The following is a 5812-nucleotide window of genomic DNA, read 5'->3' on the forward strand; positions in this document are numbered from 1 at the left end:
GAGAGTGATACAGCCGCGGGGCCGATTTCCACAGCATAGCATCTTTTGTCCTCCCTTTCTCCCGTTTTTTCTTTGGTCTTCAACCTTTTAAAATTTATTCTCGGAAGGACTCTTTAACATCTCTTGACTAATTCAACGGCCAATTCAACCATAAATACAACCCTAACCTAACCTTGCTTGCTAACGCATGGGTGCACGTGCACTGCGATGGGGCCGATTTCACAATTTTGGCTGTATGAGATCGTGCGTTTGTCAGCCAACGATCTCAAAACGCATAGAAATAATCCATCATGACATGACCGTTGTCCTCCAATTACCATGCCAGCCATCTGTTAAAATACTTGGGTAAATTACCTCGGGGCTGGCTGCCTAGTAGTACTAGAGTACTGTATGTAGCGTAGTTCTGACAGTTGGTCAACCAAGCCAACAATCTACAAAGTGTGCTTGTCTTGTGCGTTGGCCAGAGACTTCAATTCACAGTGTAGGTTTGTTGGTTTGTTGGCCAAAGTCAAGACTTCCCACAATGCAGGGTGCGTGCAACCATGCAATCCAGGGCTGCCAACTCTCATGCATTGAGGGTGAGACTCACGCAATTCAACCAATTTTGACTGTCTCACTCTGATAAACAAAATCTCACGCAAAACCCCCAAAATGGAATGTACATGACTACAAAAATAAATATATCTCTAAATATTCCGAATATCGATATGCCCAAGCCCAAAATTTCAAGATATTCCTGCGCAGGTGTAAAGCTTAACCAATAATAATCGTTTTTGGTTCGTGCGCAAAGACGAGCTATTGGATTATGATTGGTTTCTACCTATAACACGTGAGCGTAGCTTGTACTTTTGGCAAATTACAGTACATGTATGGCTATGACATGTGCTTTACATCGCTTTACATACACTGACTGTGTACGTAGTACGTACGGCCGTACAGCGGGCCGCCAGGCGCTAGCCAGGAGGTCGCTCCGCTCCCTCGCAGTGTCTCACGCCAAACTCTCACTCAAGGTTGGCAGCCCTGCAATTAGCAAGCAAGGTTAGGGTAGTGTAGGGTTGTATATATGGTGGAATTATGGACAGAAACTTCACATTATACTGTCATTTCATGAGTCGGGTGCTATTTGCGACTTTAAAGACACACGAAAATATTGACTCTGATCCCAATTTGTATGACTTTATTAGTATGCATTTTCAGTTCAGAACTTGACTCCACGATTGGGAATTTAACAGCTTTCGAAATTGTTGGGAAGTCCAGATTTATGAAAATTTAGACTCGCTAAATAGTGTATGGTGTAGTACAGTATGCATTGTACTTGTAAGTTGCTGGATACTATTTTTAATAAAGTTCTTGGTATACACATGTAAGTAGGGTGTGTATGGGCTTCTGTTAGATATCAAGAATAGATTTTATTTTCATTTTATTAGGGCACTTAGAAGATAATTTCCATATCATTTCATATACCAGTACTGTATCTTTAATGGCACAAGACATTTGTTCCTTTATTACAACCCTTGTTATTCTCAGGTATGCTCTCACTACGTACGTGTACAATGTACATTGTACATGTAGTATGCAGATATATGCGATATTTAAGAGCTACACTATGTTAAATGTGACCGTACATAACAAAACGAACGAAAAGTCGCACACAGTGATTTTGTGTGAGGACTGAAAATAGGTGAAATTGGTCACCTGAGCAATCTTGAGTTTTTCATATTTTCTGAAAGAACAAATCTTCTACATTATGTTAAAGTTTGGGATCGTAAAAAAACAGGAACTTGTGTTTTCAGCAGTTTTTCTCACACTTTTTGATGGAATAGTGTGATTGGGTGTTTCTGATAGAGCCCTCTTTTAATTTCTTAAAAACCCTGTCCATACTCTTCACTTTCAAATCTGATAACTTCGAAAGAGTGATGCTACTGCATTAAAAGTTGGGATTAATCTTCTACAGCATGTGTTGATCAAACATGCTTGATTTTTGATAGCTTAATCTGATAACCCCTTCATTGTTGTTGCTCCAATGGTCAACATCCTGTTTTTTGTTCCATTCATCCCACAACTTGCATGTCTTGGTAAAGATCAAGCGCTTGAATAGACCCTGTACTTCAGAGCCTGTTTTCTCAGTTCACACTTTCCAGAGTGTGTCCTTTCTTTCTAATGTTTAGATAGGTTAGGAGAATCCATTTGAATTGAGTTATACATCATTTTAAAGCTTAGAGTCTGCTCTTTCAGAATCTGCCTTTAACTAATAATCCATGTCTGGCGACTTTTTGTTATGCCTCCGCAACGAAGTGGCCGGAGGCATTATGTTTTCGGGTCGTCCGTACGTCCGTCCGTCCCGTTTTGGTTTTGTCGATATCTCAAGAACCGTGTGATGGTTTTACATCAAACTTGGTATGAGGGTATATCCTAGGGGGATAATACTTTGTGTGGATTTTAGGGTCACAGAGTCAAAGGTCAAAGGTCACAGGTTATTTTGTGAAAAAAAAAATGAAATTTCATATTTTTCTCCATATCTTGCAAATGGTTCAAGGTATCTTCATGGAACTTAGTATATATGCTTGTACCGATGGGCAGTGATTATCTAGGGAAGTTGGGGTCATGGGTCAAAGGTCAGGGGGGTCAAAGGTCAAGGTCAACTCCTCAAAATATCACTACTTTCCTTAAAATGCAATATGCCTGAAGGTTTTTGTTTTTGCTTTAACTTGATGTATGCATGTATTACCCAATATATATTCTGTGGGAAGTTTCTTGCCAAAAGGTCAAAGGTCAAAAGGTCAAAGGTCAAGTGAAAGTGCTGAATTGCACTTTTTCCTCCATATCTCAAAAGTAACTCAAGGTATCATCATGAAACTTACATATTTATGCATGTTCAACCTAACAGTGACTCTCTTTGGAACTGTGAGGTCAAAGGTCAAAGGCCAGGTTTAGATAATGCTATTTTCCCATTTGATACTGAAATTATACTTTTTCTCAATACCTTGAAAATTACTCAATGCATAAACTTATAAAAGGGTCAAAAGTCAAGTAAAAATCATCAGTTCCCCAAATACCTGCACTCTGACATTTTATCATGAATTCATCCAATTGAACCTAGTTCTAGGAAAGTGAACATTCAGCACATTTGTGGCAAACCTGTCATTTTAATATTTTGTCAATTGTGTGAAACTGTCATCACACATTGTCAAGACATTGTACTATAGACCTATTAGGAGAACCATGCATTATGGCGGAGGCATATCAGTCGCAGTAGCGATATATCTAGTTTGTTTTGTGGTGCAGGGTCACAAATGCACTTTTCCTGTAAGATGTGTGTTCTTCAAAAATCAAATGTGCACACATCCATATATATGGAAATCATATCATAATTTGAGTCAATTTCATCAATGCTCAATTTTCAGCAAAAAACAGTAGTCATCTGCTACAGTGTATATTTATGACTTGGAAATGATATTACTTTATCTACCGTCACAACTGTGCATGCTAGTCATAAACAATTCCTCAGTGGAATAGTGTGTCGGCATTAGTGGCCTAGATTTGTGTTTATTTTTATTATGCTAACCAGGAAAATTACTTTGATCAATAGATAAGAGTTTTCCTATCAGTATATGATCTGTTCTTTGTCTGTATCAAAACTGCATGCATTTTTGTCATTAATTTTACTTTCTTCCAATGCAGTAGTGTGCTAGTTTTGCCATAAAATTTGTATGAAAACATAATGTATATGTTGTAGCCATCAAGGCTGAGCTTACTAGATTTTAACCCCATTTTGGAGTCCTTATACCACATAAAAATGAATTTGAAAGAATTTGTATGAGGTTGTTCATTGACTTTTTGTACAGTACTGCCCTGTTTGGTACTTTGTGCTGATGTAAGAAATTATATTGTGTTCTGCATGTTCACCATCCTAATTTTTACTGTCTTCATGACTTCTTTGATAATAGGTCATGGAAAGGACATCAGGAAATGTGCCATACATGTGTGGCGTCTGCCTTATAACATTTTCTCATCATGAGGACTTGAAGCAGCACACAAAGATGCACACCAGGTCAAATCCATGCGTAAAATTAGGGAGAAAGTTGCCCATCAATGTTGAGCGTCGTCATCCTCGTATTGAAAGTTATGAAGTGACTCAATGTCGACCAGATGACATATCAGAAGGTAATGAGAAGCAGAAAGTGCCAAGTATGGAAAGTCAACAACACGTAAATTCTACAAATAGTCAGACAGACACGATGGAGACAAGACATATGTCTGACATGCACAGCGTTGACACACCGCTGTCTGCGGACAGAGATAGTGAATCAGCTAAACATACGTCTGACATGCACAGGGTTGATACACCAGCATCTGCGGACAGAGATAGTGAATCAGCTATCTACTTTTGTAATGGATGTGGAGAAATGTTTGACTGCAAGCAACACTTGAACAAACATGTGGAGGGCCACCACAAAACGTACACATGCAGACTCTGCAGCAGTAGCTTCACAGGAATTTACTTCTTACAGCACCACATGGCTGTTCACGGGGAGAGTGACAAACCGTTTGTCTGTGGAATCTGCGGGAGAAAGTTTAGCAGGAAAGGGATACTGTTGCAACACCTCCTAGTATGCAATGCTCAAGCAAGAGAGAATCTGCGGCAGGATCTAAACCTGGACTCTTCACATCCCCAAACGAGCAAACGTGATGCCAATCTATCCCAGGAATCAAGAGAATTCCATCCTCCTGCTGTGGCTGTAGACACTGCGACTGCAGGGGACATTTTTCGTGTAATCCAAGTCAAAGTTGAAGATAATGTGTGTGCACATGAGAGCTATGGAGATGAGATTACATCAGGTAGTGTTGCAGATAAGTTAGAGGCAACCGAAGTATCCTCCTCTGGTAGACCAGCAGAGCCGGATGAGCTGCCCCCATCATCATCAGAAGAGAATGAGTATCTTCCGGGTGATACTGTGATTCCAAGTAGTATTGAGGACATTGCCCAACATGTGGCAGCTGCCACCTACTCAGATTCAAATCAGAAGTCTTCTGTAGATGTATTTCACCAGTCAAGTGAAGCATCTTCTATGCTCCATGATCACTGGACATTGATGTCAGATCCTGACAATCGCCCCAATAGCAAGAATCCCAGCCAAGCACCACTTTGCTTGTCACAGGATATTGGGACTACTTATACACCTCAGCACCAACAAAGTGATCCCATTACTGAAGTGCAATCATCTCCAACCAAACTGGGAAGCATCAACAGCTCAACTCCTTGCCAGCCTTCTCTGAGTAAAGTCTGTCATGAACCTTTAGATACCACTGGAGATTCCCAGCAGCAATTGCAGTATTCCAACCAGTACTCTACAGACAATGGTTGTGGTCCTAGAGAAGTTGATCATCTAAACATCCTCAGGAAGAACATAAGTTGTCCGGAGGATGATCCTGCCGAGAATGTTGGTTGTGATCAGAGGAAAAGGGTGGTACAGGGTTATGAGATTCAAGACAGATTTGAGAAAGACAACAGACATAATGAGATTGTTTTACAAACTGCAGATAGTATGTTTTATGCCTGTGAAATGTCACCTTCAAGCTCCACTGAGACAGACGCAGCAGCTTCTGTGGACAGCAGTGAGCCACATGTGGAGTCCACACATGATGATGTTGTAAAACCCTCCAATCCAGCTAGGAAAAGCAGATGCCATTCAAAGAATTTTGTGTGCATGATGTGTCACAGAGTCTTCCCAAATGAATACCTTCTGAGCAGACATATGCGAATGCACTCGGCGGAAACACCCTATAACTGTTCTCTCTGTCCGAAAAAATT

Source organism: Diadema setosum, chromosome 15 (assembly GCF_964275005.1).
Source record: "Diadema setosum chromosome 15, eeDiaSeto1, whole genome shotgun sequence".
Lineage (NCBI taxonomy): Eukaryota > Metazoa > Echinodermata > Echinoidea > Diadematoida > Diadematidae > Diadema > Diadema setosum.